This window comes from Ranitomeya imitator, chromosome 3, assembly GCF_032444005.1.
Source record: "Ranitomeya imitator isolate aRanImi1 chromosome 3, aRanImi1.pri, whole genome shotgun sequence".
Taxonomy (NCBI): domain Eukaryota; kingdom Metazoa; phylum Chordata; class Amphibia; order Anura; family Dendrobatidae; genus Ranitomeya; species Ranitomeya imitator.
This window is the reverse complement of record NC_091284.1, coordinates 40,044,509-40,056,593: the sequence shown is the minus strand read 5'-3', so window position 1 is coordinate 40,056,593 and position 12,085 is coordinate 40,044,509. Positions and strand designations below refer to the sequence as shown.

The following is a 12,085-nucleotide window of genomic DNA, read 5'->3' as shown; positions in this document are numbered from 1 at the left end:
CTTAGTAACCGATGTTTACCCTGGTTACCAGCGTAAATGTAAAAAAAACCAGACACTACATACTTACATTCCGGTGTCTGTCCCCCGGCGCTCTGCTTCCCTGCACTGTCAGTGCCGGCCGGCCGTAAAGCATAGCGGTGACGTCACCGCTGTGCTTTACAGCCAGCCGGCACTCACAGCCAGTGCAGAGAAGCACAGCGCCGGGGGACAGACATCGGAATGTAAGTATGTAGTGTTTGGTTTTTTTTTTACATTTACGCTGGTAACCAGGGTAAACATCGGTTACTAAGCGCGGGATGTCATTGTATGCTAATGAGTTAGAAGTGCAGTGGGCGGGCGCTGCACTTACAGCTCTTCGGCTTCTCTCCCTATTCCGCTGCCTGCCTCCTATCTAAACAGGGAGATGGCGGAAGAGGTAGAAGTGCACAGACTGGCCACTGCACAGCTATGTCATCTAAACAAACAAAAAAAAAAAAAATGTGGTACAGTGTTAGCAAGAAAAATCAATGTAAATACTTTTATATAAGGCATTTACAGAAAAAAGTTAAAAGGAAACAAGAATTATATATATTGAATTACAGGCTATGGCCCGGGAGAGAGACCTTTTGTCCATTTAATTGTAGGCAAGAGTGGCATGTACAACAGAACAGGGACCCATCAGAGAGAGGTCACCTTGCCGTGGTTGATGGGCACTCATGAAGTGGCCAATTTACCCTATGCGCCAACACCTCCATTCTTGTAAGTACTTTCTTACTGAATAACAATACAGTTTAGATTCATTGTCTTCAGAGTTTGCATTTATCTTGGCTCCTATAGAGTGCTGCGGTGTTTTCTTTTTCTATATAATGGAGCCATCGCAGCTGGCACCTATTCACACCTCGGAGGTGCTGGTCAGGGATAGAAAAAAAAATCTATATCTATGTATATGTATATATATATATATATATATATATATATATATATATATATATATATATATATATATATATATATATATATATATATATATATATATATATATAATCTATATCTATATATAAAATTGTCTAAGGCTACGTTCACAATTGCGTTGTGCGATGTTGTGTCAGAGACGCAACAAACAACGCAAACAAAAACGCAACAAAACGCATGCTAAAACGCAGCGTTTTGCGACGCATGCATCCTTTTTTGCCGAAATTTGGACGCAAAAAAAAAAGCAACTTGCTGCGTCCTCTGCGCCCCACGCTTGCAGCAAAAAAACGCATGCGTCGCAAAACGCAGCACGGCGCATGGACCCCATGTTAAATATAGGGGCGCATGACGCATGCGTCGCTGCGGTTGAGCCCGACGCAGCCCGGCAGAACGCAAATGTGAACGTAGCCTAAGGGGTACTTCCGTCTTTCTGTCCTCAACTTCCGTAACGGAAATCCCGCGTCGCTGATTGGTCTCGGCAGCTGCCTGTCATGGCTGCCGCGACCAATCAGCAACGGGCACAGTCTGATTAGTCCCTCCCCTAAAGTCATAGTGCCCGGCGCCCGCTCCATGCAGTCAGTGTCCCCGGCGCTCCGCTCTATACTCCCCGCAGTCAGTGTCCCTGCCGCCCACTCCATACTCCCCGCAGTCAGTGTCCCCGCCGCCCACTCCATACTCCCCGCAGTCAGTGTCCCCGGCGCTCCGCTCTATACTCCCCGCAGTCAGTGTCCCCGCCGCCCACTCCATACTCCCCGCAGTCAGTGTCCCCGGCGCCCACTCCATACTCCCCGCAGTCAGTGTCCCCGGCGCTCCGCTCTATACTCCCCGCAGTCAGTGTCCCCGCCGCCCACTCCATACTCCCCGCAGTCAGTGTCCCCGGCGCTCCGCTCTATACTCCCCGCAGTCAGTGTCCCCGCCGCCCACTCCATACTCCCCGCAGTCAGTGTCCCCGGCGCTCCGCTCTATACTCCCCGCAGTCAGTGTCCCCGGCGCCTGCTCCATACTCCCCGCAGTCAGTGTCCCCGGCGTCCGCTCCATACTCCCCGCAGTCAGCATCTCCGGCGGTCCGCTCTATACTCCCCGCAGTCAGTGTCCCCGGCGTCCGCTCCATACTCCCCGCAGTCAGCATCTCCGGCGGTCCGCTCTATACTCCCCGCAGTCAGTGTCCCCGGCGCTCCGCTCCATACTCCCCGCAGTCAGTGCCCGCTCCATAATCCCCTCCAGTCACACAAGGTTAATGCCAGCGGTAACGGACCGCGTTATGCCGCGGGTAACGCACTCCGTATCCGCTGCTATTAACCCTATGTGACCAAGTTTTTACTATTGATGCTGCATAGGCAGCATCAATAGTAAAATGATGAAATGTTAAAAATAATAATAAAAACAAAAACCTGCTATTCTCACCTTCCGTACTCCGCCGAGCCGCTCATGCCGGCCGCCATCTTCCGTTCCCAGAGGTGCATTGCGAACTTACTCAGAAGACTTAGCGGTTAGCAATGCATCTTGGGAACGGAAGATGGCGGCCGCATCACACAGCTTCGCTGGATCCCAGGGGTGAGTATATAACTTTTTTATTTTAATTACTTTTTTTTTTTTTTAACAGGGATATGGGCCCACACTGCTAAATACTGCGTGGGCTGTTTTATATACCTACGTGGCTGGGCAATACACTACGTGGCTGGGCAATACACTACGTGGACATGCATATTCTAGAGACTACCCGATGCGGTAGAATCGGGCCACATATATATTTATTACACACATACATAGGGCAAGCATAAATAAATAATTATGCTTGCCTTGGGTATTATACACCACATGCATGCACTGAGCTGTAGATATGATCTGTAGATATACATGCAGAGAAATATATATTTTTCCAGCATGTATTGCTTATACAGCTTGTAGCACAGTGGATACATGTGATTAATACAAATATAATGTTATATATATATATATATATATACACACACACACACAGACACATGCTCACCCCCAGCTCAGCAGGCAGCAGTGTGACCGGACACAGCAGCCCCCACGTGTATGTGAGCCCCCAACTGACCGCACAGCCGCTCATATACCGGTCACGCTGTATTACCACTACCACACTGCCCCCTGCCGGCCACATGTATATCACAGTCTATGCAGCTACACGCTCACCTAGATTTACAGCAGAGCCGCCCGCTGCCGCTTCTCCTCACCGGGCTCCTACCAGTGTTAATGTGGCGACCTATGTCCCGGTATTAGTAGCACTTACTGGGAAGTATCACAGCGGAGCGGACCCACGTGTTCTGTACAGTAGGCGCAGGGAGAAGGAAGCTACAGCAAGCAGAACAAATCTGTGTTTCCAGCGCCTCCTGCTGGTCGGATGACTTTACTGAACCTTTATAAAGTTTTTGAAACTAGACTCAGTGATGACAGTTTAGGCCGCAGTCATTTCACACAGGGCGTTATTGCAGCGTTTCTTGCTACGTTTTATACAAAATTTCAGCTGCTTTTTACAGTGCCAGCAAAACCTATGAGGTTTCAGAAATCTCATGCACACACATTGGTTTGTCAACAGGATTTTGTGCTTTGCAGCGTTTTTTTCACATCGGGCATCAGGGCCGCCATGCCCTTACTGGCATATGGGGCACGGTGAGGAGGCCCCCTATGTTCTGCTCACCAGGCCCGAGCGAAAAGATCCTGCTTCTTCAGTATCTGACCGTGCGTCCTCCGACTCATGATCAGTTAAAATCTGTTACGGTGCAGGAGATTCCTCCCTCACGGTAACCGTTAACAGCAGCCAGCCAATCACATGCCAGCAGCTGATGTCAGCAGCGCTCACGTCGCCGACGTATGACATCACCATGATACGCGCTACAGCCGAATCCGAGAGGAGGTCCGAGGACACACCGCAGGAGTTCGGCCAGGTAGGTAAAATCCTTTTTTTTTTTTTTTTTAAAGCTACGGTATGGAGCATACTATACTATTATGGGGGGGGGGGGAAGGAAAAGGGGATGCATTATACTGTGGGGTGCATTATATTCCTATGGGGATGCTGCATTATACTATGGGGTGCATTATATCCCTATGGGGATGCTGCATTATACTGTGAGGTGCATCATATCCCTATGGGGATGCTGCATTATGCTATGGGATACATCATATCCCTATGGGGATGCTGCATTATACTATGGGATACATCATATCCCTATGGGGATGCTGCATTATGCTATGGGATACATCATATCCCTATGGGGATGCTGCATTATACTATGGGATACATCATATCCCTATGGGGATGCTGCATTATACTATGGGATACATCATATCCCTATGGGGATGCTGCATTATACTGTGAGGTGCATCATATCCCTATGGGGATGCTGCATTATACTATGGGGTACATCATATCCCTATGGGGATGCTGCATTATACTATGGGGTGCATTATATCCCTATGGGGATGCTGCATTATACTATGGGGTGCATTATATCCCTATGGGGATGCTGCATTATACTGTGAGGTGCATCATATCCCTATGGGGATGCTGCATTATACTATGGGGTACATCATATCCCTATGGGGATGCTGCATTATACTATGGGGTGCATTATATCCCTATGGGGATGCTGCATTATACTGTGAGGTGCATCATATCCCTATGGGGATGCTGCATTATGCTATGGGATACATCATATCCCTATGGGGATGCTGCATTATACTATGGGATACATCATATCCCTATGGGGATGCTGCATTATGCTATGGGATACTTCATATCCCTATGGGGATGCTGCATTATACTATGGGATACATCATATCCCTATGGGGATGCTGCATTATACTATGGGATACATCATATCCCTATGGGGATGCTGCATTATACTGTGAGGTGCATCATATCCCTATGGGGATGCTGCATTATACTATGGGATACATCATATCCCTATGGGGATGCTGCATTATACTGTGAGGTGCATCATATCCCTATGGGGATGCTGCATTATACTATGGGGTACATCATATCCCTATGGGGATGCTGCATTATACTATGGGGTGCATTATATCCCTATGGGGATGCTGCATTATACTATGGGGTGCATTATATCCCTATGGGGATGCTGCATTATACTGTGAGGTGCATCATATCCCTATGGGGATGCTGCATTATACTATGGGGTACATCATATCCCTATGGGGATGCTGCATTATACTATGGGGTGCATTATATCCCTATGGGGATGCTGCATTATACTGTGAGGTGCATCATATCCCTATGGGGATGCTGCATTATACTATGGGGTACATCATATCCCTATGGGGATGCTGCATTATACTATGGGATACATCATATCCCTATGATGATGCTGCATTATGCTATGGGATACATCATATCCCTATGGGGATGCTGCATTATACTATGGGATACATCATATCCCTATGGGGATGCTGCATTATGCTATGGGATACTTCATATCCCTATGGGGATGCTGCATTATACTATGGGATACATCATATCCCTATGGGGATGCTGCATTATACTATGGGATACATCATATCCCTATGGGGATGCTGCATTATACTGTGAGGTGCATCATATTCCTATGGGGATGCTGCATTATATTATGGGGTGCATTATATCCCTATAGGGATGCTGCATTATACTATGGGATACATCATATCCCTATGGGGATGCTGCATTATACTGTGAGGTGCATCATATTCCTATGGGGATGCTGCATTATACTATGGGGTGCATTATATCCCTATAGGGATGCTGCATTATACTATGGGATACATCATATCCCTATGGGGATGCTGCATTATGCTATGGGATACATCATATCCCTATGGGGATGCTGCATTATACTATGGGATACATCATATCCCTATGGGGATGCTGCATTATACTGTGAGGTGCATCATATTCCTATGGGGATGCTGCATTATACTATGGGGTGCATTATATCCCTATAGGGATGCTGCATTATAATATGGGATACATCATATCCCTATGGGGATGCTGCATTATACTATGGGATACATCATATCCCTATGGGGATGCTGCATTATACTATGGGATACATCATATCCCTATGGGGCTGCTGCATTATACTATGGGATACATCATATCCCTATGGGGATGCTGCATTATACTATGGGGTGCATTATATCCCTATGGGGATGCTGCATTATACTATGGGATACATCATATCCCTATGGGGCTGCTGCATTATACTATGGGATACATCATATCCCTATGGGGATGCTGCATTATACTATGGGGTGCATTATATCCCTATGGGGATGCTGCATTATACTATGGGGTACATCATATCCCTATGGGGATGCTGCATTATACTATGGGGCTGCTGCATTATACTATGGGTACTATTCACCACACTGATATGAAAATATGCCATAACAGTAGGAAGTGACGAGAAGAGAAAAGGAAGTTTGTAAAAAGAAATTCTTTATTAATTAAGAGGTATATAAAATATTTAAAAAGACAGGGGGAAAGAAAATACCTCCAATAAGTGGGGAGGAATCAGCAAAATCATAAATGCCTGCACTGAAACAGTAGTGTTAAAGGGACATATCATACAGCTCTGGAAGAAGCTAAGATGCGAAACGGCGCTCGTCGGGCGCTGGAAATGACACAGCTCTCTCCTAGCTGCACTGCATCGCCGCAACCACATTTCCACTTAATATTCATGAAAATAATTTAGTTTACAAACTTCCTTTTCTATTCTCGTCATTTCCTACTGTTATAACACATTTTCATATTAGTGTGGTAAATAGCATATTGAAGTGCTTCCAGCTTACCTTTCTTAAAGGGAACCTGTCACCCCGTTTTTTGAGATTGAGATATAAATACTGTTAAATAGGGCCTGCGCTGAGCGTTACTATAGTGTATGTAGTGTACCCTGATTCCCCATGTATGCCGAGAAATACATTACCAAAGTCGGCGTTTTCGCCTGTCAATCAGGCTGGTCTGGTCAGGTGGGCGTGTTCACAGCGTTCTTTTCTTCCCCAGGTTTCCGTTGGTGGCGTAGTGGTGTGCGCATGTCCAAGGTCCGGATTCCCTGTGCCCACGTGAAGACACAGCGCGCGATCTGCGCTGTCATTCCTTTCATCGGTGCGGGCGGCCATCTTCCTGGGGCCGCGCGTGCGCAGATCTAGTGCTCTGCTGCACGGGGCTTCAGGAAAATGGCCGCGGGATGCCGCGCGTGCGCAGAAGAGATCGCGGCGGCCATTTTCCCAAAGCCGAGTTTGCATCTCGGCTTTGGGAAAATGGCCGCCGCGATCTCTTCTGCGCACGCGCGGCATCCCGCGGCCATTTTCCTGAAGCCCCGTGCAGCAGAGCACTACATCTGCGCACGCGCGGCCCCAGGAAGATGGCCGCCCGCACCGATGAAAGGAATGACAGCGCAGATCGCGCGCTGTGTCTTCACGTGGGCACAGGGAATCCGGACCTTGGACATGCGCACACCACTACGCCACCAACGGAAACCTGGGGAAGAAAAGAACGCTGTGAACACGCCCACCTGACCAGACCAGCCTGATTGACAGGCGAAAACGCCGACTTTGGTAATGTATTTCTCGGCATACATGGGGAATCAGGGTACACTACATACACCATAGTAACGCACAGCACAGGCCCTATTTAACAGTATTTATATCTCAATCTCAAAAAACGGGGTGACAGGTTCCCTTTAAAGGGAACCTGTCACCCCCAAAATTGCCGGTGAGGTAAGCCCACTGGCATCAGGGGCTTATCTACAGCATTCTGTAATGCATTCTGTAATGCTGTAGATAAGCCCCGGATGTATCCTAAAAGATGAGAAAAAGATGTTAGATTATACTCACCCAGGGGCGTTCCCGCTGTTGGTCCGGGTCCGGCGCCTCCCATCTTCTTACGATGACGTCCTCTTCTGGTCTTCACGCTGCAGCTCCAGCGCAGGTGTACTTCTCTGTCCTATTGAGGGCAGAGCAAAATACTGCAGTGCGCAGGCGCCGGGAAAGGTCAGAGAGGCCCGGCGCCTGCGCACTGCAGTTCTTTGCTCTGCCCTCAACAGGACAGACAAAGTACACCTGCTCTGGAGCCGCAGCAGGAAGACAAGAAGAGGACGTCATCTGATGAAGATGGGAGGCCCCAGACCAGACCGCAGCGGGACCGCCCCTGGGTGAGTATAATCTAACCTCTTTTTCTCATCTTTTAGGATACATCGGGGGCTTATCTACAGCATTCCAGAATGCTGTAGATCAGAGGTCCCCAACTCCAGTCCTCAAGGCCCACCAACAGGTCATGTTTTCAGGATTTCCTTTGCATTGCACAGGTGATGCAATTATTACCTGGGCAAGACTAAGGAAATCCTGAAAACATGACATGTTGGTGGGCCTTGAGGACTGGAGTTGGGGACCTCTGCTGTAGATAAGCCCCTGATGCCGGTGAGCTTACCTCACTCACGACAGGTTCCCTTTAAAGGGCTATGGGAATCATTATACTATGGGTGCATTATACTATGGGGCTGCTGCATTATTCTATGGGTGCATTATATTATGGGGTTGCATTATACTAATATAAGGTGCATTATACTGCTATGGGGGTGCATTATACTATATATGACAATGGGGTACATTATACTAATATGGGGTGCATAACACTGCTATATATGACTATGGGGTACATTATACTATTATGGATGACTGGGGGCAATATGGAGAGACATGGGGGGAAGTATGGAGGGACATGAAGCAGAATGGGAGGACACGTGGGGTCCAGAATGTGATATAGTATTACTGTAGGGGCTAATTAAAGAATACTATTTTTGAGTATAGTGTCTTCAGTGTTAAGGAGGAGATGTCCTGTTACTGTGCATGGTGACTCGGTCGCTTATTTTCTACATCTGGTGCAGTGTGGAGGTTGGGGAAAATTGGGGAATGTGCTCTAGATATCTTAACTGTGTTACTTTCTACAGAGATGAGTCCTGGCTGGAAGAAGTGATGGCGGTGTGCGTTGGATGAAGATGAAAAGCGAAGATAAAAGACTTCAACTAGAGATGTCACCAGTGAGTCAGTGTGTTACCTGTACACTGACACTATACACAGCTCCTGTGTATAATGTTACTGATGATTACTGTATTACCTGTACGGACACTACATACAGAACTCCTGTGTATAATGTCACTGGTGATCCTTGTATTACCTGTACACTGACACTACATACAGAACTCCTGTGTATAATGTCACTGGTGATCCTTGTATTACCTGTACACTGACACTATTTACAGAGCTCCTGTGTATAATGTCACTGGTGATCCTTGTATTACCTGTACACTGACACTATATACAGAGATCCTGTGTATAATGTCACTGGTGATCCTTGTATTACCTGTAAACTGACACTACAGAGCGCCTGTGTATAATGTCACTGGTGAGCTCTGTATTACCTGTACACGAACAATGTACACGATGTACAGATCTCCTGTGTATAATGGCTGGCAATATGGTGATATTAGTATTGTGTTTTTTTTATTTATGATCAGTATTGTAGTATTCGGTCACCATGTTGTGGTAATATGTGATCTGGTCCTGGTGTGGCGGTATTTGTTCCTTGTGTTTGTTATTATTCGGTCACTGTGGTGGTAATATGTGGTCTGGTCATGGTGTGTCGGATTTTGTTACTTGTAAGTGGTATTTGATCACTATATGGTGGTAATATGGTGTCTAGTCATGGTGTGGCGGTATTTGTTCCTTGTATGTGGTATTATTGTTCATCACGTGGTGGTAATATGTGGTCTGGACATGGTGCGGTGGTATTTGTCCCTTGCATGTGATGTCATTCGGTCACTGTGGTGGTAATATGTGGTCTGGACATGGTGTGGCAGTATTTGTTCCTTGTATGTGGTATTATAGGTCACTATGTGGTAGTAATATGGTGTCTGACCATGGTGTGGCGAAATTTGTTCCTTGCTTGTGATATTATTGGACATTTTAAAAATTAAAAAATAAATAAAAATATACCTAAATTGTATTGGATATTTTAACAAATGTTTAGTAAGTTACAGTTAGAGTCTGGCCAGAAGGGTCTACCTTGTCTTGGTGGTGGATTAAAAAATCTTTTGGCCAAAACAAAAGCTGCTGATAATGTATGTGGTGATGGGAACTGTAAATGTGTGACTGGTGAGGATGTGGTGCAGAAGTGGAGTTTTTCTAAAGGAGGCGGTGGGACTGTGGATGGTTCAAGGGGTTTAGGCGGGGCTGGGGCGGAGCATGGGTGGAGTCTCAAGAGGTGCCCAGAAATTCCTAGTGGCAGCCTTGTAGAGTATGTCACTTCTTTCAGCTTTTTTCAGCGTCTTTCACCATGTCTTGAAAGGATGGGGAAAAAATGCTGCAAATAAGCAGGTTGACTTCCCTTGCAGCTTATGTGCTGCAGAAAAAAAACAAGGACAGCAGGATGTGACCTCACAGTCAGCTCTGCTACATCTAGATGGCAGGCTGCATGGTTGCATGATGCGTCCATACAGCCTGTCATCCAGCAGAGTGGACCCGAACCACATTCACTTGAATGGGGAATCCAACAATACAGTGTTTGACACATTGTCATATGCATGACAGCGCCGCAAACACCGCGTATTATCGGCAGGGAAACCATCCCCACCGGTCAGAGAGCCGCGGTTCCCATGCTGTCAAAAGACAGCGTGAGCGCTCAGCTATTATCAGAGGTTTAAGTTTACCTCCAGTCACTGGTGTCAACCGCTCCCAACATCGGATACCTGCTGCTGCTAATAACAGTGAGAGCAGGAGCGGCAGATGGGGGTATTCATCAGCCGCTCCTGGGCTGTAAATAAAATATTTTTTTAAAAAACCTTCGTGGCTTCCCCCTATTTTTCATAACCAGCCAGGCAAAACTCACAGCTGGGGGCTGCAACCCTCAGCTGTCAGCTTCAGCAAGGCTAATTATCAAGAATCGAGTGGTCCCCACGCTGTTTTGTTTTATTATTTAAATAACTTAAGAAAATGAAATGGGAGCCCCCCCCCCCATTTTTGACGACTAGCTTTGCTAAAGCAGACAGCTGGGGGCTAGTATTCTCAGGCTGGTAAGGGGCCATGGATATTGCCTCCCCCCAGCCTAAATATATCAGCCAGCAGCCGCCCAGAAAAGGCACAACTATAAGATGCACCAATTCTGGTGCTTTGCCCAGCTCTTCCTACTTGCCCTGTAGAAGTGGCAATTGGGGTTCATATTCATGTAGTTGATGTCACTTTTGTATTGTCTGGTGACACAGCTTAGTAATGGAGATAAGTTTATAAGACACCTATCCATTACTAATCCTATAGTGGTATAGTAAATAAAGACATAGCAAGAATAAAGTCCTTTATTAGAAATAAAGCAAAACATTGTTAGATTAAATAAAAATGGAAAACTAACAGTTATACTCAACTAATATCCACTCCATTGAATCTCTTGTAATAAACCAAAAATAAAACAATATCCTTCACCTCTCCGTCGTTCTGTCCCATGCCGTAATCCATGTCTGGGGGATAAATAGTTTTCAACCTGGATGGTGCCAAGATGCAACCGTCCAGGCTGAGAGCCACTGATGACTGAACAACTGTGAGTGCAGCATCAGTGACTAGCGGTGACATCACTGAGGCTGTGTTCCCAGCCGGGCTGAACTGCAGTGACCTCTGAGATCCCCGCTAGCACCGTGAGAAAGTTGCATGGTGCGGAGGAGAGTTCACCGCAGTTAAATTCTGGTGAACTTTCCTCTGCATCATGCGACTTTCTAGTCACTGAGGCTGCACTCACAGCAGTTCAGTCATCAATGGTTCGCAGCCTAGACGGTTGCATCTTGGCACCATCCAGTTTGAAAACGATTAATCCCCAAACATGTATTATGGCTTGGTACAGAATGACGGAGAGGTGAGGGATATTGTTGCTTTATTTTTGGTTTATTACTGGAGATGAGGGCTTTGGTGGAATTAGGCGAGGTTGCAAGTATGGTTTAATGAAGATTATTAAAGGAGCCTGTGTAATTTTTTCAATTAAAGGACTTCATTCATGGTGTGTGTGTTTTTATACAATGTGACTATGGGGGTAATAATGCGGGCATCTTATTGACGCCTCTCCATTACTAATCTC

General features: G+C 46.5%; 1 protein-coding gene across 3 annotated transcripts in view; it reads right to left on the bottom strand.

Annotated features, from left to right (window-relative positions):
* The window catches only part of GART (phosphoribosylglycinamide formyltransferase, phosphoribosylglycinamide synthetase, phosphoribosylaminoimidazole synthetase), a 59,632-nt gene extending 56,343 nt beyond the window's left edge, over positions 1-3,289 (bottom strand). Inside the window, exon 1 of one of the 3 annotated variants that reach the window (XM_069760803.1) lies at positions 3,209-3,289. The gene's annotated coding sequence lies outside the window, so the exon portion shown is untranslated. Of the gene's footprint in view, positions 1-2,944; positions 3,012-3,111 lie in introns of those variants that run through there. The other 2 variants (XM_069760802.1, XM_069760804.1) reach the window with 2 other exon arrangements.
* Positions 3,290-12,085: the final 8,796 nt, after the last annotated feature.